The following is a 20521-nucleotide window of genomic DNA, read 5'->3' on the forward strand; positions in this document are numbered from 1 at the left end:
ATGCCAGATCCCCAGCTAGTGTCAATTGGCAGTAGCACCGTTGGAGTCAGTGTGTGAATTGGCAGCAGTCCATTCAGTTAAGTCTGGTCGTCTATATTGCAGATCTGCATATGGGCAACCCAGTAGAACCTGGTGCCAAGCACCTGCAAGCAGAGTCTATCTCTGCGTGTGTAAGTTAACTCAGTGGAGGCTCCATTCTCCTCCCTTCCCCATATTGAGGCTCCTCCGTGCCTGGCCCACATGTTTCGGCTTGGCGCATGGTGCTATTGTATGTGGAAGTGCTCATTCATGGTGGCCACTATAATCTCCTCCTCTCTCTCCATCCTGTGTGTGCTACAGGGATCCACACTGATGGGATGGAGCATGGGAACTTCACACGGGTGATGGAATTCATGCTGTTGGGGCTACCCTAGACCCACAAGCTCCAGCTCTTCCTCTTCTTCCTCTTCCTGCTCTTCTACATAATCATTCTCCCAGGCAATGTCCTCATCATCCTCACCATCTGGAGTGACCCCCGCCTGGGCTCCCCCATGTACTTCCTGCTGGCCAACATGGCCTTCTGGACATCTGCTATTGCTCTGTTACCACCCCTCCCCGCCAAAGATGCTGGCTGACTTCTTCTCCCGCCGCAAGACCATCTCCTCTGGGGGCTGCATAGCCCAGTTCTTCTTCATCCAGTTCCTGGGGGCAGCTGAGATCTTCCTGCTGATGATTATGGCCTATGAACATTATGTAGCCATTTGTAAACCCCTGCACTATGCCAGCATTGTGAGCAGTGTGGTCTGCTGTGCCCTGGTGGGGGCTGCGTGGGTGGGGGGCTTCGTGCACTCCATAGTCCAGGTGTGGGAAGTAAATGGAAGCCAGAATAAAGAAGTGTCAGACTGCAAAATATTTTTCTATGTGCAGGATTGGAGAAACTCTGTAGTTTTGCTGTAGTATCTATTGAGCATAGAATCATAGAATATCAGGGTTGGAAGGGACCTCAGGAGGTCATCTAGTCCAACCCCCTGCTCAAAGCAGGACCAATCCCCAACTAAATCATCCCAGCCAGGGATTTGTCAAGCCTGACCTTAAAAACTTCTAAGGAAGGAGATTCCACCACCTCCCTAGGTAACACATTCCAGTGTTTCACCACCCTCCTCGTGAAAAAGGTTTTTCTAATATCCAACCTAAACCTCCCCCACTGCAACTTGACACCATTACTCCTTGTTCTGTCATCTGCTACCACTGAGAACAGTCTAGAGCCATCCTCTTTGGAACCCCCTTTCAGGTAGTTGAAAGCAGCTATCAAATCCCCCCTCATTCTTCTCTTCCGCACACTAAACAATCCCAGTTCCCTCAGCCTCTCCTCATAACTCATGTGTTCCAGTCCCCTAATCATTTTTGTTGCCCTCCGCTGGACTCTTCCCAATTTTGTAGTGTGGGGCCCAAAACTGCACACAGTACTCCAGACGAGGCCTCACCAATGTCTAAAAGAGGGGAACAATCATGTCCCTCGATCTGCTGGCAATGCCCCTACTTATACATCCCAAAATGCCATTGGCCTTCTTGGCAACAAGGGCACACTGTTGACTTATATCCAGCATCTCATCCACTGTAACCCCTAGGTCCTTTTCTGCAGAACTGCTGCCTAGCCATTCGGTCCCTAGGCTGTAGCTGTGCCTGGGATTTTTCCATCTTAAGTGCAGGATTCTGTCCTTGTTGAACCTCATCAGATTTCTTTTGGTCCAATCCTCTAATTTGTCGAGGGCCCTCTGTATCCTAACCCTACCCTCCAGCGTATCTACCTCTCCTCCCAGTTTAGTGTCATCTGCAAACTTGCTGAGGGTTCAATCCACAGAATCCTCCAGATCATTAATGAAGATATTGAACAAAACCGGCCCGAGGACCGAGCCTTAGGGCACTCCACTTGATACCGGCTGCCAACTAGATATGGAGCCATTGTGCCAACTAGACATGGAACAACTTGAAACTGTTAAATACCTTTATACTAAATCTGTAGTATCTATGGAATATTTCTGTAGTATTGTCATAAATATAAAGGGAAGGGTAATCACCTTTAAAATCCCTCCTGGCCAGAGGAAAAATCCTTTCACCTGTAGAGGGTTAAGAAGCTAAAGGTAACTTCGCTGGCTCCTGACCAAAATGAGCAACGTGGAGACAAGATACTTTCAAAAGCTGGGAGGAGGGAGAAAAACAAAGGGTCTGGGGCTGTCTGTGTGGTGCTTTTGCCAGGGACAGAACAGGAATGGAGTCTTAGAACTTTTTGTAAGTAATCTATCTAGGTATGTGTTAGATTATGATTTCTTTAAATGGCTGAGAAAATAGCTGTGTTGAATAGAATGACTATTCCTGTCTGTGTGTCTTTTTTATAACTTAAGGTTTTGCCTAGAGGGATTCTTTATGTTTTGAATCTAATTACCCTGTAAGGTATTTACTATCCTGATTTTACAGAGGTGATTCTTTTTTTTACTTCTATTAAAAATCTTCTTGTAAGAAAACTGAATGCTTTTTCATTGTTCTTAAGATCCAAGGGTTTGGGTCTGTGGTCATCTATGCAAATTGGTGAGGATTTTTACCAAACCTTCCCCAGGACATGGGGTGCAAGGGTTGGGAGAATTTTGGGGGGAAAGACGTTTCCAAACAACGTTTTCCCAATAAACCCAGATAAATGTTTGGTGGTGGCAGTGGAAGTCCAAAGGCAAAGGGTAAAATAGTTTGTACCTTGGGGAAGTTTTAACCTAAGCTGTTAAAAATAAGCTTAGGAGGTTTTCATGCAGGTCCCCACATCAGTACCCTAAAGTTCAGAGTGGGGAAGGAACCTTGACAAGTATATATTGAAATCCATGTACAGTCTGTTGAGTAATTAGTAAATCTGTAGCATCTATGCAGTAACTTGCATGAGTAAGTCTCCAGTAGCTGTGGAGGGAGCCTGTGGTTAAATGCAGTCATTCTACAGAGTGTATGGGTTTACTCCGTACTTTCTATGGAGTAACTATATAATGAATGTGTAGTATCAATAGGAGATCTGTGGACTATCTATGGAGTAACTCCAGAGTTTACACTACTATAACTGAGAGAAGAAATTAACTCATTCTATTTTATATCTGAATATGGTGCTAGTCCTGGTTAAGAATAATTAATACTCAGGAGATGATCATCACTTGTATTAGTTGTGCTAAAACAAGGAAGGAATTTTGGCCATGGGTCAATTGTCTACTGCTAAATTCATGCCACTTAAAGACTGCATGGTTAATTATTGTCTTTATTTATATTTCACAAAAACAAAGAGGAGTCCGGTGGCACCTTAAAGACTAACAGATTTATTTGAGCATAAGCTTTCGTGGGTAAAAAACCCACTTCAGATGCACGGAGTGAAAATTACAGATACAGGCATAAATATATATTGGCAGGGAAGGGAGTTACCTTACAAGTGGAGAACCAATGTTGAATTCCAATTTAATCAGGGTGGATGTTGTCCACTCCCAATAATTGATGAGGAGGTGTCAATACCAAAAGAGGGAAAATTGCTTTTGAGGTGAGCCAGTCACTCCCAGTCCCTATTCAAGCCCAAATTGATGGTGTTAAGTTTGCAAAAGAATTGTAGCTCAGCAGTTTCTCTTTGAAGTCTGTTTTTGAAGTTATTTTGTTGAAGAACAGCTACTTTTAAATCTGTTGTTGAGTGTCCGGGAAGATTGAAGTGTTCTCCTACTGGCTTTTGTGTGTTACCATTCCTGATGTCTGATTTGTGTCCATTTATCCTTTTACGTAGAGACTATCTGGTTTGGCCAATGTACATGGCAGAGGGGCATTGCTGGCACATGATGGCTTATATCACGTTAGTAGATGTGCAGGTGAATGAGCCCCTGATGGAGTGGCTGGTGTGGTTGGGTCTGATGATGGTGTCGCTAGAGTAGATGTTGGGACAGAGAAGGCAATGAGGGGGTGGAATAGCTCAGTGGTTTGAGCATTGGCCTGCTAAACCCAGGGTTGTGAGTTCAATCCTTGAGGGGGCCATTTGGGATCTGGGGCAAAAATTGGGGATTGGTCCTACTTTGAGTAGGGCGTTGGACTAGATGACCTCCTGAGGTCCCTTCCAACCCTGATATTCTATGATTCTATGAATGAGGTTTGTTACAGGGATTGGTTCCTGGGTTATTGTTTCTGTGGTGTAGTGTGTAGTTGCTGGTATTTGCTTCAGATTGGTGGGGTTTGTCTGTAAGCGAGGATTGGCCTGCCTCCGAAGGCCTGTGAGAGTGGGGGATCATTTTCCAGGATAGGTTGTAGATCGCTGATGATGCACTGGAGAGGTTTTAGCTGGGGGCTGTATGTGGTGGCCAGTGGTGTTCTGTTATTTTCCTTGTTGGGCCTGTCCTGTAGTAGGTGACTTCTGGGTACTTCTGAGGGTGAATCTGCTGCACGTGTGCAGCTTCAGACCCAGTCCCTACATTGCTCCCCTGTGTGCTGCTTTGGTCCCTGCACAAGTGATTGCTGATTGGCACAGGAAAGTTTTCTACAGTGAAGGAAGGAACAGAGCAGCTCTGCCAAGGAATCTTCAGCAGAGGATTGGCAAGTACCTCCATGAAAGCTTCCTAGAGGTCTCTCAAAAGGATTCCCATGAAATCTCAGTGTGCATTAACACACTGTTCCACTGCACTGCATAGCTTCACAAGGGAATATGGAACACATGCAAACACAGCTAGTCGTATACATTTCTATCCCTTCACCCACTTCTACAATATACAAAGGACAGCTCTACCTCATATCACTGAGGAGCATCAACTCAAAAAGATCACTTACCAGGGCTCTCCTCTCCTGCATCATGTGTGGCAGAGACGGGCTTCTGGTACTGGCTAGACCTCTCCGCAGTGGAAGAGTTCCTGACTCACCTCACCACTAGATGACACTGCCATGTGCTCCGCACCATCCTCCAACTCAACCTCCTCATCCACAACTTTGTCCTTGGGGTCGAGTCTCCTGTCTGCCACCACCAGTCCTGCCAAAGTATGCCTGGGGCTCTTGACAGTGGAGGTGGTGTCATTGCTGAGGATAGTGTCCAGCGCCTTGTAGAAACGGCAGCTCTTTGGCACAGCACCAGAGTGACAGTGTGCCTCCTTTGCCTTATTGTATGCCTATCGCAGCTCAGCACTGCTGTGGGTCCTGTTCGTAACCCTTCTCCAACAAGCCACGAAAAATCTGACGGTAGGTACTGAAGTTTCTACTGCTGGAGCAGAGCTGGGACTGGACAGCCTCCTCTGCCCACAGTGCCAGCAGATCCAACAACTCAGGTGAGCTCCAAGCGGGAGAACGTTTGCTCCATGCTGGGAAGATGCAATGTGAGCTCTCCACACTGAGAAAATAGGAACTGGAAATTCAAAAATTCCTTGGCCTTTAAAGGGGAAGGGGCGGATGTCTGTTTACCTGGGTGCAGGGATGCAGAGTTCAAACTTCTCACCAGAGCACTCAAGATGGGCATTGTGGGACACATCCTGGAGGCCATTAACAGCAACATAACCAAGCATGGTGTCTATAATGGCACTTTGTCAATATAACTTTTACCCCCAAGAGCTCTACACCTCTTGTTGAGGTGGTTTTATTTTGTCAGCAAAGCAGTTGGCCAAAGGTTAATTGTAGTGTGTACACCTCCACTGTTTTATTGATGAAACTTGACTTTTGTTGACAAAACCGTGTGGTGAGACAAGGCCTTAGATGCATGTTTCTTAATGCAAGAGGTAAGGGGAATAAAAAGGAAGAACTAGAAATACAAATAAAAAGATTGGTGTTGTGACTCAACTCCTTGGACATGTCATGCGCGTACTCAACAAACATCCCAACCATCCAAACTGGACCCAATCAAACCTATGTGAGCAGCCTCAGCAGAGACCAAGGACCAGTCCTAATCCGAAGGGACCACCTCAGAAATGGGAGAGGGTAGTTCTGTCTCCTAGTGCCAGTCACATCATGTTCTTTCCATGAAGACTGTGAAGCCATCAAAATGGACAATTATTGCCAATCAAATATTGTGGTGGGTTATCATAGAGTCATAGAAGATTAGGGTTGGAAGAGACCTCAGGAGGTCATCTAAACCAACCCCCTGATCAAAGCAGGACCAACCTCAACTAAATCATCCCATCCAGGCCTTAAAAGACTCAAAGGATGGAGATTCCACCACCTCCCTTGGCTTAACAGTGAAATCCTTGCTGATCTTAAATACAAAAAAGAAGCTTACAAGAAGTGGAAGATTGGACAAATGACCAGGGATGAGTATAAAAATATTGCTCGGGCATGCAGGAGTGAAATCAGGAAGGCTAAATCACACCTGGTGTTGCAGCTAGCAAGAGATGTTAAGAGTAACAAGAAGGGTTTCTTCAGGTATGTTAGCAACAGGAAGAAAGTCAAGGAAAGTATGGGCCTCTTACTGAATGAGGGAGGCAACCTAGTGAGAGAGGATGTGGAAAAAGCTAATGTACTCAATGCTTTTTTTTGCCTCTGTCTTCACGAACAAGGTCAGCTCCCAGACTAGTGCCCTGGGCAGCACAGCATGGGGAGAAGGTGACCAGCCCTCTGTGGAGAAAGAAGTGGTTCGGGACTATTTAGAAAAGCTGGACGTGCACAAGTCCATGGGGCCGGATGCGTTGCATCCGAAAGTGCTAAAGGAGTTGGCGGATGTGATTGCAGAGCCATTGGCCATTATCTTTGAAAATGCATGGCTGTCATAAATATAAAGGGAAGGGTAAAACCCTTGAAATCCCTCCTGGCCAGGGGAAAGCTCCTCTCACCTGTAAAGGGTTAAGAAGCTAAAGGTAACCTCGCTGGCACCTGACCAAAATGACCAATGAGGAGACAAGATACTTTCAAAAGCTGGGAGGAGGGAGACAAACAAAGGGTTTGGGTCTGTCTGTGTGCTTCTTGCCAGGGACAGAACAGGAATGGAGTCTTAGAACTTTTAGTAAGTAATCTAGCTAGGTATGTGTTAGATTATGATTTCTTTAAATGGCTGAGAAAAGAATTGTGCTGAATAGAATAACTATTTCTGTCTGTGTATCTTTTTTGTAACTTAAGGTTTTGCCTAGAGGGGTTCTCTATGTTTTTGAATCTAATTACCCTGTAAGATATCTACCATCCTGATTTTACAGGGGGGATTTCTTTATTTCTATTTACTTCTATTTTTTATTAAAAGTCTTCTTGTAAAAACTGAATGCTTTTTCATTGTTCTCAGATCCAAGGGTTTGGGTCTGTGGTCACCTATGCAAATTGGTGAGGCTTTTTATCCAACATTTCCCAGGAAAGGGGGGGTGCAAGTGTTGGGAGGATTGTTCATTGTTCTTAAGATCCAAGGGTCTGGGTCTGTAGTCACCTAGGCAAATTGGTGAGGCTTTTTACCAAACCTTGTCCAGGAAGTGGGGTGCAAGGTTTTGGGAAGTATTTTGGGGGGAAAGACGCGTCCAAACAGCTCTTCCCCAGTAACCAGTATTAGTTTGGTGGTGGTAGCGGCCATTCCAAGGATAACGGGTGTAATATTTTGTACCTTGGGGAAGTTTTTGACCTAAGCTGGTAAAGATAAGCTTAGGAGGTTTTTCATGCAGGTCCCCACATCTGTACCCTAGAGTTCAGAGTGGGGGAGGAACCTTGACATGGTGGCACAGTGGTGGGATTAACCTGAAATCATTTGAGATCCAGTTGAGATTTTTTGAACTAGAAATACAGATTTTAAAAAGGAAATTTTTTTTTCTTTGGAAAGAAAGTCCAGAAAGCAGCTTTGAAACTGAAAGCAGCTTGGTTTCTCTCTGCTTTGTGGCCAAGCAGAGACAAAAGGGGATTATCTTGTGAATTGCAGGTTTTTTTTGCCTGGAGGCAGGGTACTTAACTCCTGCAGGGAAATCTTCCAATCCAGAGGTTTTTTTTTCTTTTCTTCCTAAAAGTAAATAGGGGGTGTGTGTTCTACCCATTTGCTTTTTCTTTGGGCTGGGTAAGCAGGTTTCCAAGTAGTTGGAGGTTTTTTGCTTTAATTTGGGCCCAGAGCAGAGACAAGGGAATTGTCTTTTTCTGTAGGCTGACAATCACTATCAGAGAATAGGTATTCTATTGCAGCACAGCAAAATTTTACAGCCAAGTTTTGTTTGTTTATTTCTAAACCTCAGGTGTAAAGTTAGTTAAAAACAGAGAGGTTAGAATGACCAAATCCTCAGCTCAACTACAGCTGGAATTAGCCAAATTTCAGGCTGAGGAAAGACAAAGGGAACATGAAAGACAGATAGAACTCATGCGGCTGGAGAAGGAGGTACAGGAGGCTGCCCACAAGAGGGAAATGGAGGCAAGGAAGCATGTGGAGGAGGAGAAGGAAAAAGAGAGGAAGCATGTGGAGGAGGAGAAGGAAAAAGAGAGGAAGCATGTGGAGGAGGTGGAGAGGATAAAGGCCCAGCAGAATATACCAACAAACCCTAGCAATCCTTCTCCAGGTACCACTTCCCATCCCAGAAAGTTCCCCACCTACAAGGCAGGTGATGATACTGAGGCCTTCTTAGAAAACTTTGAAAGGGCCTGCCTTGGGTACAACATCTCTACTGACCAATACATGGTAGAGCTGAGGCCGCAGCTCAGTGGACCCTTAGCTGAGGTGGCAGCTGAAATGCCTAAAGAACACATGAACAAGTATGAACTGTTTAAATCCAAGGCGAGAGTCAGAATGGGGATAACACCCGAGCAGTCTCGTCGGAGGTTCAGAGCCCTAAGGTGGAAACCAGACATGTCATTTACCCGACATGCCTACCACATTGTGAAACATTGGGATGCCTGGATATCAGGAGCAAGTGTTGAATCTCCAGTAAATTTGCCCTTCCTAATGCAAATGGAACAATTCTTAGAGGGTGTTCCTGAGGAAATAGAAAGATACATCCTAGATGGGAAACCCAAAACTGTAATTGAGGCAGGAGAGATTGGAGCCAGATGGGTGGAGATGGCAGAGAAGAAGAAAACTGGTCGCAGTTGGAGCGGAGACCAGAAAGGACCACCCCAGACCACACCCTATTACCGGGGGCCGCCCAAAGCCCCACCTACCTCCCAAAGAACCCTCCAGACCCCTTATCGTCCCACCACCCCGTTCTCCAGCAACCCTCCTCGCCCCAGTGACCCATCAGCTGGACGATGTTTTAAATGTAACGAGCTGGGGCATGTAAAGGCCAACTGCCCCAAGAACCCCAACAGATTACAGTTCATTGCACCAGAATCACACCAGAGGTCCACAGGCCCAGATACCTCCCAGATACCCTTGGAGCGGAGGGAAACTGTGAGTGTGGGCGGGAAGAAGGTCACCGCGTGGAGGGACACCGGAGCACAAGTGTCAGCTATCCATGCTTCCTTAGTGGACCCCAATTTAATCAACCCAGAGATCCAAGTGACGATTCAACCCTTCAAGTCCAACTCTTTCAATTTGCCTACAGCCAAGTTGCCTGTCCAGTACAAGGGCTGGTCAGGAATGTGGACTTTTGCAGTCTATGATGATTATCCCATCCCCATGCTGTTGGGGGAAGACTTGGCCAATCATGTGAAGCAGGCCAAGAGGGTGGGAATGGTCACCCGCAGCCAGGCTAAACAAGCCGTGAGGCCTAGCTCTGTTCCGGAAACTTCTATCAGGACCCAGTCAGAGGTGATGGACCTGGACCCCAGACCAATGTCTGCAACAGCAGTAGTGGATCCAGTCCCAGAGACCCAGACGGAACCAGTCCCAGAACCGGAACCAGCCAAACAAACAACACCAGACCCCGTGCCAGCACTGAATCCAGTACTTGCAACCTCAACACCAGAGGGCCCCACTGAACCTGAACTGGCAGCAGCCGATAACCCTACACAAGAGGCTCAGCCGGAGCCTGAATCCCAACATAGTGCACCAGCGGAGAGCGGTTCACAGTCAACAGAAACAGCTCCATCCCCTATATCGCTTCCAGAGGGACCAAGCCTAGGTCCACAATCCCATGAGGAACTGATGTCTCCAGCATCAAGGGAAGAGTTCCAGACCGAACAGGAAGCAGATGAAAGCCTCCAGAGAGCTTGGACGGCGGCACGGAGCAACCCACCGCCTCTCAGCTCTTCTAATCGATCCAGGTTTGTTATAGAAAGAGGACTTTTATACAAGGAAACTCTTTCTGGTGGACACCAGGAAGACTGGCATCCTCAGAGACAGTTGGTAGTTCCAACTAAATACCGGGCCACGCTCTTGAGCTTAGCCCATGATCACCCTAGTGGCCATGCTGGGGTGAACAGGACCAAAGACCGTTTGGGGGGGTCATTCCACTGGGAGGGAATGGGCAAGGATGTTTCTACCTATGTCCAGTCTTGTGAGGTGTGCCAAAGAGTGGGAAAACCCCAAGACCAGGTCAAAGCCCCTCTACAACCCCTCCCCATCATTGAAGTTCCATTTCAGCGAGTAGCTGTGGATATTCTGGGTCCTTTTCCGAAAAAGACACCCAGAGGAAAGCAGTACATCCTGACTTTCATGGATTTTGCCACCCGATGGCCAGAAGCAGTAGCTCTAAGCAACACCAGGGCTAAAAGTGTGTGCCAGGCACTAGCAGACATTTTTGCCAGGGTAGGTTGGCCCTCCGACATCCTCACAGATGCAGGGACTAATTTCCTGGCAGGAACTATGGAAAACCTTTGGGAAGCTCATGGGGTAAATCACTTGGTTGCCACTCCTTACCACCATCAAACAAATGGCATGGTGGAGAAGTTTAATGGAACTTTGGGGGCCATGATACGTAAATTTGTAAATGAGCACTCCAATGATTGGGACCTAGTGTTGCAGCAGTTGCTCTTTGCCTACAGAGCTGTACCACATCCCAGTTTAGGGTTTTCCCCATTTGAACTTGTATATGGCCGTGAGGTTAAGGGGCCATTGCAGTTGGTGAAGCAGCAATGGGAGGGATTTACACCTTCTCCAGGAACTAACATTCTGGACTTTGTAACCAACCTACAGAACATCCTCCGAACCTCTTTAGCCCTTGCTAGAGAAAACTTACAGGATGCTCAAAAAGAGCAAAAAGCCTGGTATAATAAACATGCCAGAGAGCGTTCCTTCAAAGTAGGAGACCAGGTCATGGTCTTAAAGGCGCTCCAGGCCCATAAAATGGAAGCATCGTGGGAAGGGCCATTCACGGTCCAGGAGCGCCTGGGAGCTGTTAATTATCTCATAGCATTCCCCACCTCCAACCGAAAGCCTAAGGTGTACCATATTAATTCTCTAAAGCCCTTTTATTCCAGAGAATTAAAGGTTTGTCAGTTTACAGCCCAGGGAGGAGACGACGCTGAGTGGCCTGAAGGTGTTTACTACGAAGGGAAATGTGCTGGTGGTGTGGAAGAGGTGAACCTCTCCATGACCCTTGGGCGTATGCAGCGACAGCAGATCCAGGAGCTGTGCACTAGCTATGCGCCAACGTTCTCAGCCACCTCAGGACTGACTGAACGGGCATACCACTCCATTGACACAGGTAATGCTCACCCAATTAGGGTTCAACCTTACCGGGTGTCTCCTCAAGCTAAAACTGCTATAGAACGGGAGATCCAGGATATGTTACAGATGGGTGTAATCCGCCCCTCTGAAAGTGCATGGGCATCTCCAGTGGTTCTAGTTCCCAAACCAGATGGGGAAATACGTTTTTGCGTGGACTACCGTAAGATAAATGCTGTAACTCGCCCAGACAACTATCCCATGCCACGCACAGATGAACTATTAGAGAAACTGGGACGGGCCCAGTTCATCTCTACCTTGGACTTAACCAAGGGGTACTGGCAGGTACCGCTAGACGAATCTGCCAAGGAAAGGTCAGCCTTCATCACACATCTCGGGCTGTATGAATTTAATGTACTCCCTTTCGGGCTGCGAAATGCACCCGCCTTTTCCAAAGACTTGTAGATGGTCTCCTAGCGGGATTAGGAGAATATGCAGTCGCCTACCTTGACGATGTGGCCATATTTTCGGATTCCTGGGCAGACCACCTGGAACATCTACAAAAAGTCCTTAAGCGCATAAGGGAGGCAGGACTAACTGTTAAGGCTAAGAAGTGTCAAATAGGCCTAAACAGAGTGACTTACCTTGGACACCAGGTGGGTCAAGGAACTATCAGCCCCCTACAGGCCAAAGTGGATGCTATCCAAAAGTGGCCTGTCCCAAAGTCAAAGAAACAGGTTCAATCCTTCTTAGGCTTGGCCGGTTATTACAGACGATTTGTACCGCACTACAGCCAAATCGCTGCCCCACTGACAGACCTAACCAAAAAGAAACAGCCAAATGCTGTTCAGTGGACCGGAAAGTGTCAGAAGGCCTTTAACAAGCTTAAAGCGACACTCATGTCTGACCCTGTACTAAGGGCCCCAGACTTTGACAAACCGTTCCTAGTAACCACAGATGCATCCGAGCGTGGTGTGGGAGCAGTTTTAATGCAGAAAGGACCTGATCAAGAATTCCACCCTGTAGTGTTTCTCAGCAAAAAACTGTCTGAGAGGGAAAGCAACTGGTCAGTCACTGAAAAAGAATGTTATGCCATTGTCTACGCTCTGGAAAAGCTACGCCCATATGTTTGGGGACGGCGTTTCCACCTGCAAACCGACCATGCTGCACTGAAGTGGCTTCACACCGTCAAGGAAACTAACAAAAAACTTCTTCGGTGGAGTTTAGCTCTCCAAGATTTTGATTTCGACGTCCAACACATCTCAGGAGCTTCTAACAAAGTGGCTGATGCACTCTCCCGTGAAAGTTTCCCAGAATCAACTGGTTAAAATCGTCCTTGAGATGTGGAAAATATTGCTAGTCTTTATGTACTTGGTAGTATATTTAGAGATGCATGTGTCTTATTAACTCTGTTTTTCCTAGAGCTCCAGGAAGAAATCCCAGCCAGTGTTTCACCCTAGCTGAGATTTGGGGGGCGTGTCATAAATATAAAGGGAAGGGTAAAACCCTTTGAAATCCCTCCTGGCCAGGGGAAAGCTCCTCTCACCTGTAAAGGGTTAAGAAGCTAAAGGTAACCTCGCTGGCACCTGACCAAAATGACCAATGAGGAGACAAGATACTTTCAAAAGCTGGGAGGAGGGAGACAAACAAAGGGTTTGGGTCTGTCTGTGTGCTTCTTGCCAGGGACAGAACAGGAATGGAGTCTTAGAACTTTTAGTAAGTAATCTAGCTAGGTATGTGTTAGATTATGATTTCTTTAAATGGCTGAGAAAAGAATTGTGCTGAATAGAATAACTATTTCTGTCTGTGTATCTTTTTTGTAACTTAAGGTTTTGCCTAGAGGGGTTCTCTATGTTTTTGAATCTAATTACCCTGTAAGATATCTACCATCCTGATTTTACAGGGGGGATTTCTTTATTTCTATTTACTTCTATTTTTTATTAAAAGTCTTCTTGTAAAAACTGAATGCTTTTTCATTGTTCTCAGATCCAAGGGTTTGGGTCTGTGGTCACCTATGCAAATTGGTGAGGCTTTTTATCCAACATTTCCCAGGAAAGGGGGGGTGCAAGTGTTGGGAGGATTGTTCATTGTTCTTAAGATCCAAGGGTCTGGGTCTGTAGTCACCTAGGCAAATTGGTGAGGCTTTTTACCAAACCTTGTCCAGGAAGTGGGGTGCAAGGTTTTGGGAAGTATTTTGGGGGGAAAGACGCGTCCAAACAGCTCTTCCCCAGTAACCAGTATTAGTTTGGTGGTGGTAGCGGCCATTCCAAGGATAACGGGTGTAATATTTTGTACCTTGGGGAAGTTTTTGACCTAAGCTGGTAAAGATAAGCTTAGGAGGTTTTTCATGCAGGTCCCCACATCTGTACCCTAGAGTTCAGAGTGGGGGAGGAACCTTGACAATGGCGATCAGGGGAAGTCCCGGACGAGTGGAAAAAGGCTAATGTAGTGCCCATCTTTAAAAAAGGGAAGAAGGAGGATCCTGGGAACTACAGGCCAGTCAGCCTCACCGCAGTCCCTGGAAAAATCATGGAGCAGGTCCTCAAGGAATCAATTCTGAAGCACTTAGAGGAGAGGAAAGTGATCCGGAACAGTCAGCATGGATTCACCAAGGGCAAGTCATGCCTGACTAATCTAATTGCCTTCTATGATGAGATAACTGGTTCTGTGGATGAAGGGAAAGCAGTGGACGTGGTGTTCCTTGACTTTAGCATAGCTTTTGACACTGTCTCCCACAGTATTCTTGCCAGCAAGTTAAAGAAGTATGGGCTGGATGAATGGACTATAAGGTGGATAGAAAGTTGGCTAGATTGTCAGGCTCAACGGGTAGTGATCAATGGCTCCATGTCTAGTTGGCAACCGGTATCAAGTGGAGTGCCTCAAGGACCGGTCCTGGGGCCGGTTTTGTTCAATATCTTCATAAATGATCTGGAGGATGGTGTGGATTTCACCCTCAGCAAGTTTGCAGATGAGACTAACCTGGGAGGAGAGGTAGATTCGCTGGAGGGTAGGGATAGGATACAGAGGGACCTAGACAAATTGGAGGATTGGTCCAAAAGAAATCTGATGAGGATCAACAAGGACAAGCGCAGAGTCCTGCACTTAGGATGGAAGAATCCAATGCACCGCTACAGACTAGGGACCGAATGGCTCGGCAGCAGTTCTGCAGAAAAGGGCCTAGGGGTTACAGTGGACGAGAAGCTGGATATGAGTCAACAGTGTGCCCTTGTTGCCAAGAAGGCCAATGGCATTTTGGGATGTATAAGTAGGGGCATTGCCAGAAGATCGAGGGATGTGATCGTTCCCCTCTATTCGACATTGGTGAGGCCTCATCTGGAGTACTGTGTCCAGTTTTGGGCCCCACACTACAAGAAGGATGTGGAAAAATTGGAAAGAGTCCAGTGGAGGGCAACAAAAATGATTAGGGGACTGGAACACATGACTTATGAGGAGAGGCTGAGGGAACTGGGGATGTTTAGTCTACGGAAGAGAAGAATGAGGGGTGATTTGATAGCTGCTTTCAACTACCTGAAAGGGGGTTCCAAAGAGGATGGCTCTAGACTGTTCTCAGTGGTAGCAGATGACAGAACAAGGAGTAATGGTCTCAAGTTGAAGTGGGGGAGATTAGGATATTAGGAAAAACTTTTTCACTAGGAGAGTGGTGAATCACTGGAATGCGTTACCTAGGGAGGTGGTGGAATCTCCTTCCTTAGATATTTTTAAGGTCAAGCTTGACAAAGCCCTGGCTGGGATGATTTAATTGGGGATCGGTCCTACTTTGAGCAGGGGGTTGGACTAGATGACCTCCTGAGGTCCCTTCCAACCCTGATATTCTATGATTCTCCCTAGGTAACCCATTCCAGTGCTTCACCACCCTCCTAGTCAAATGCATGGTAACAGTGAATTTGAACCAATTGGGATAGGATTTTTACAAATGGGGCCCAAGGGATTTGAGTGTTCAACTGTCACCGAAAGTCAATAAGAGTTGGATGACTAATTGCTGTAGGTCCAGCTGAAAATCACATCCTTCCCCCCCCCAATGCAAAGGGGGGAGTGAAAGCACTTAAGCATTAATCAGCTGTAAAACTTTAATGGGACTTCTGGCTTAATTGTTTTTCCAGATCAGTGTCTTGGTTCAGAATATTCAAAGGAATTGAGTTTTAAATTCATAATCACTGAGTGTTTGGACAAGAAGCAATGATGCTTTACACCATATGAGGAGTTGTTCCTTTGTTAATAAATTTGTTAGTCTCTAAGGTGCCACAAGTACTCCTTTTGTTTTTAAGAAAATTCCTATTATAATAATCCAATGTATCCAATAAGGCAAAAGAAACAGAGCACATTAAAATATATCTAGTCAAAATGGCTCAAAGCTCACAGACAATGCATGCGATGAAATTCTTGTTAAAAAGCTACGGAGTAAGAAATCTTCACAGAAATAACAATGAATAATACATACTCTGAGGAAAATCATGATTTGGAAATCAAGAGTCATAGACAGAAAAAGAGGCAAAATAAATTGACATTGATTATTCATGATCTATCTATCTATCCACATGCTCTTCTTTTATCTATTGTATATGTAATATACACAACCATGCACAAACATGGTTTAATAATAATCATAAATTAATAATAATAAATAATGACAACAGCCAACTTCTGTGATCTAGACACATTTGGATCCTTGTGTGGATGAGAGATAATTGGCCAAATACACCTTTGAAGTGAATGACTATATCTCAGTTATTATGGTTACAAGGGTAGCTGAACCTCTTCTCCTTGGTCTGGTCTCTTAGTGGAAAACCTCATGTCTCAGCTTTGTGCCTGTCCCTCTCTTAGGGTGGAATCATGTGATTCTCCCACTCTCCAGCTGGGTCCCAGGCTCTAGCAACTTGTGCACCAACAAATGAGTTCTCCAACCATGTTTGGTACCTGCAGTTCTTCCCACAGGAGTTGTGACCCGTAGTAAGTTGAGTGACTAGCCAACCTTCACCATACAAAGTATGATTTATTTACCACTGTAGGAACAAAGCATAACATAAGAGAAAATATGAGCAATTCTAGATCAATCACTACAGTAGTTTGGCAGGATAAAAAGTTGGCTTTATTACTCTGACTCAGTTTGTCTTTTTGAAACATTGCAATAGCTTTCCCTTCCAAAATACTTCTCCACCACAGCAAGTAATTTTTTTTAAATAAAAAATAATAATATATATAACTATATAAGGCTCTACATGCCCCACCACATCATAAATAAGACAAGAAAATCCCATTAGAATTAAAATAATCATTTGAACAGGAACTCAGATATTCAGACACCTGAAAAAACTTTTTTTTCAATTCTTTATCATTTGGGAAAGAGAAGCTTCATGTCTCTCAGAAAACCCCTTCAAAGAGATTATGACATTGACACCTTGAATAAGTGACAAAATGAACTGATACCCCCTGTCAAGGCTGATTTCCCACTCTGTCACTTTGAGTGCAGAAGGTGGGGGCCCAAAAGGATTCTAAAAATTAATACTGGCCACTCCAGGCTAGTATGAAACTTCCCAAGGTTACAGCTTTTCTCTGACCTTGGATGGGTAGATGCTGCCACCACCCAAGTTCAATCCCCCATCCCCCATTTTGAGAATCCAGGAAGGAGCACTTGGGAATTCCTTCCTGTGGGGTACCATCAACCCCTTTCACCCCCGCTCCGGGGAAGAGCTGAGAAAGAAAAACAAAGGAAATCAGCTGTTGCCACCAATTTAAACAACATATGCCCAAACCTCTTAGGACACAAAAAATCCAATCCTGTTCTTAAAAAAGGTTAATTTTATTAAAAACAAAAAGAAAGAAAATACATCTGGAACTTAGGCTTTTTGCTAGATCTTAAAAAAAACAATTACAAAATTTAAGCCTCAAGTTCGCTCTCTTGAGATTCAGCTTAAAGGTTACAAGCAAAACTAAAGCATTTGGGCTTAGCACAGAGGAGTCTGTCAGGGTTCCTTCCCCACTCTGAACTCTGGGGTACAGATGTGGGGACCTGCATGAAAGCCCCCAAAGCTTATTGCGACCAGCTTAGGTTAAAACCTGGTATGCTGCCACCACCAAGAGATTTAACAGGGAATCAGGGAAGAGCCCACTTGGAGACATCTTCCCCCAGAATATCCCCCCAAGCCCTACACCCCCTTTCCTGGGGAGAGTTGAGAATAATATCCTAACCAATTGGTTACAAAATGATCAAAGACCCAAACCCCTGGGTCTTGGAACAATGGAAAAATCAGTCAGGTTCTTAAAAGAAGGATTTTATTTAAAAAAAAGAAAGGTAAAAATCATCTCTGTAAAATCAGGTTGGAAAATACTTTACAGGGTATTCAGATTCAAAACACAGAGGATCCCCCTCTGGGCAAAACCTTAAAGTTTACAGAAAACAGGAACAAACCTCCCTCTTAACACAGGGAAAATTCACATAAAACAAAAGATAAACTGATCCGCCTTGCCTGGCTTACTTATACTGGTTGCAATATTGGAGACTTGGATTAGGATGGGTTGGAGAAGATGGATTTATGTCTGGCCTCTCTCAGTTGCAAGAGAGAATAACCGTGTAAACAAAGAGCACAAACAAAAAAGCCTTCCCCCCTCCGAGATTTGAAAGTATCTTGTCCCCTTATTGGTCCTTTGGGTCAGGTGCCAGCCTCAGGGATTTTATAGTATTGTATAGAGGAAGGTGGTTTTGCAGGGTGGAACATACTGGTTGAAATTTATCCCTTTATATTTATGACAAGTCCACAAATCAATAAGAAATAAAAGAAATAATTCTAATCACGTCTTCCTAGACATTCCCTGATTTACTTACATATCTGGGGTTCAAATAAGTAGTTCTAGGTATGATCTGATGATTTTCCATACCTGGCTTAAAGCTTCTTATAACATTGCTGCTATGTGTCTCCTCTCTCCAGAGAACAACAATAGACAGACAAAGGGAAAGGTTTTTTTTCCCAATTTTAAAACGTTCTAGTCCTCCCATTGGCTCTTTTGGTCAGGTTCCCTCTCCCTTCCCTTTACCTATGCATGCAGTCAGACTTTTTAACTCTTTACAGGTAAAGCAAGTCGAGAACAGCTACCAAGAGGGATTCTATAGCTAACTGGCTGGCTGGGTGTCCATAAAAGGGAGCTTCCTCCCCCCCCCCCATGTAACATACCCCCATTTCATCCAACATGATCCACCCTGCAAATTCCTACCCCAAAAAGCCACTTTGAACAAAGAAACAAGTCAACCAATGAATCAGCAACATGAAAAAGAAAAAAATCAAGCAAACACACAAGCCAAACCTCTCATACCCAAGCAGAGTTTTCATCCCAAAAAGAGAGAAGAGGAAGAGACATCACAAAGCCCACTAGTGAGTTAGCAATAGCTATAGATATTCTGTGCAGCATGGTGATGGTCACAGTATAAATCCCCAAGACAGATAGATACGTGTCTATGTAGATTTATGGATAGACATATAGATTCTGATATTATGTACATGGTGTAATCCTAAACTTACTCATTTGACTTCCATGGAATTAGTGCAGATTTTATGACATCATAAACAGATTGCACCTTATTTCTCAAGGAAGCAATTGATTATTACTATAAAGAAGCCCAGAATGAAATCACAGCCAAGGATCAATGACGGACAATTTTTTTGTTGGTGAATAACCTCCACACAATCAGTTTCTTTAATGCAGCTTTGATCTCCGTATTCCTCATGCTGTAGATGATTGGATTCATCACTGGAGGCACCACAGAATAGAGAACAGCCACCATGAGATCCAGCCCTGATGCTGAGTTGGAGGTGGATTTCAGGTAGGCAAAGAAGCCAGTGGAAAGTAACAAAGAGACCACAGTGAGGTGAGGGAGGCAGGTGGAGAAGGCTTTATGCCGGCCCTGCTCAGAGGGGATTCTCAGCACGGTTTTGAAGATCTGAACATAAGACACAATTATAAAAACAAAAAGCGGTTTAAACTTAAAAACACACTAAAGGCAAGAAGCCCAATTTCACTGAGGTATGAGTCAGAGCAGGCGAGCTTGAGTAGCTGCGGGATTTCACAGAAGAACTGGTTGATGACATTGGACTGGCAGAAGTGTAACCTGAAGGTGTTCCCAGTGTGCAGTGAAGTGTAGACAATACCAGTAATCCAGGCACTGGCTGCCATTTGGACACAAGCTCCCCTGTTCATTATGCTCTCGTAGTGCAGTGGTTGGCAGATGGCGACATATCTGTCATATGCCATGATAGTGAGTAAGGCAAAATCAGCTGCAGTGAAGAGGAAAAAGAGAAACACTTGGGCGACACATCCAGGATAAGAAATCACCCTGGTGTTTGTGAAGGAATTGGCCATGGATTTGGGGATGGTGACAGAGATGGAGCCAAGGTCTAGGATAGACAGATTCATCAGGAAGAAGTACATGGGGGTGTGAAGGTGGTGGTTCAGGGCTACAACCATGAGAATGAGAAGATTCCCCATCAGGGCTGCCAGGTAAATCAGCAGAAACACCACAAAGTGCAAAATCTGCAGCTCCTGAACATCAGAGAATCCCAGGAGAAGGAACTCGGTCAGGATGGTTTGGTTGGACATTTTCTTTCTCAGTTCATTGTGTGATGGCTGTGGAAGGAAGGAGGTCAGGATTAGAGCTACAGAGAAAATGGCCCTGATTCCCCTCATTAATATCTCTTGATAAAAGTGTCAATTGTGCCCAGCACTCGTCATTGCCATTAACAAGAAGTGGTGAGTTAACTCACGAGTGTAAATTCGCACAGCTCCCTTAAAGTCAATGGAGCTGCATCTGTTGACACCATCTGAAGATCTGGCTCAGGATGTGGATTGATAAAATACAGTATGAAGGATGGAGCAAAGCACATTCAACCCCAATGATCTAGACAAGATAATTCCCCTATTGGTCCAGACACCAGGCTGCAAACTTGGGGATGAAGCTAAAATACTAAAAAGCTAATGTTGCCTGATTTCCACTTTCCAGGAAAACTGGGATTTCAGCTGAAGATATTTTCATAGGCATTCTCTGCTATCATTAAAAATAGCGTTATATAT

The 20521-nt window shown here is 45.1% G+C and overlaps 2 pseudogenes; one reads left to right on the forward strand and one right to left on the reverse strand.

Moving 5' to 3' along the window:
* The first annotated feature begins 356 nt into the window (after positions 1 to 356).
* On the forward strand, positions 357 to 936 carry LOC125629469 (olfactory receptor 4M1-like; annotated as a pseudogene).
* An 18161-nt stretch (positions 937 to 19097) lies between these two features.
* LOC125629470 (olfactory receptor 14A16-like) lies at positions 19098 to 20071 on the reverse strand (annotated as a pseudogene).
* Between the last annotated feature and the right edge of the window lie 450 nt (positions 20072 to 20521).

Source organism: Caretta caretta, chromosome 13 (genome assembly GCF_965140235.1).
Source record: "Caretta caretta isolate rCarCar2 chromosome 13, rCarCar1.hap1, whole genome shotgun sequence".
Lineage (NCBI taxonomy): Eukaryota > Metazoa > Chordata > Testudines > Cheloniidae > Caretta > Caretta caretta.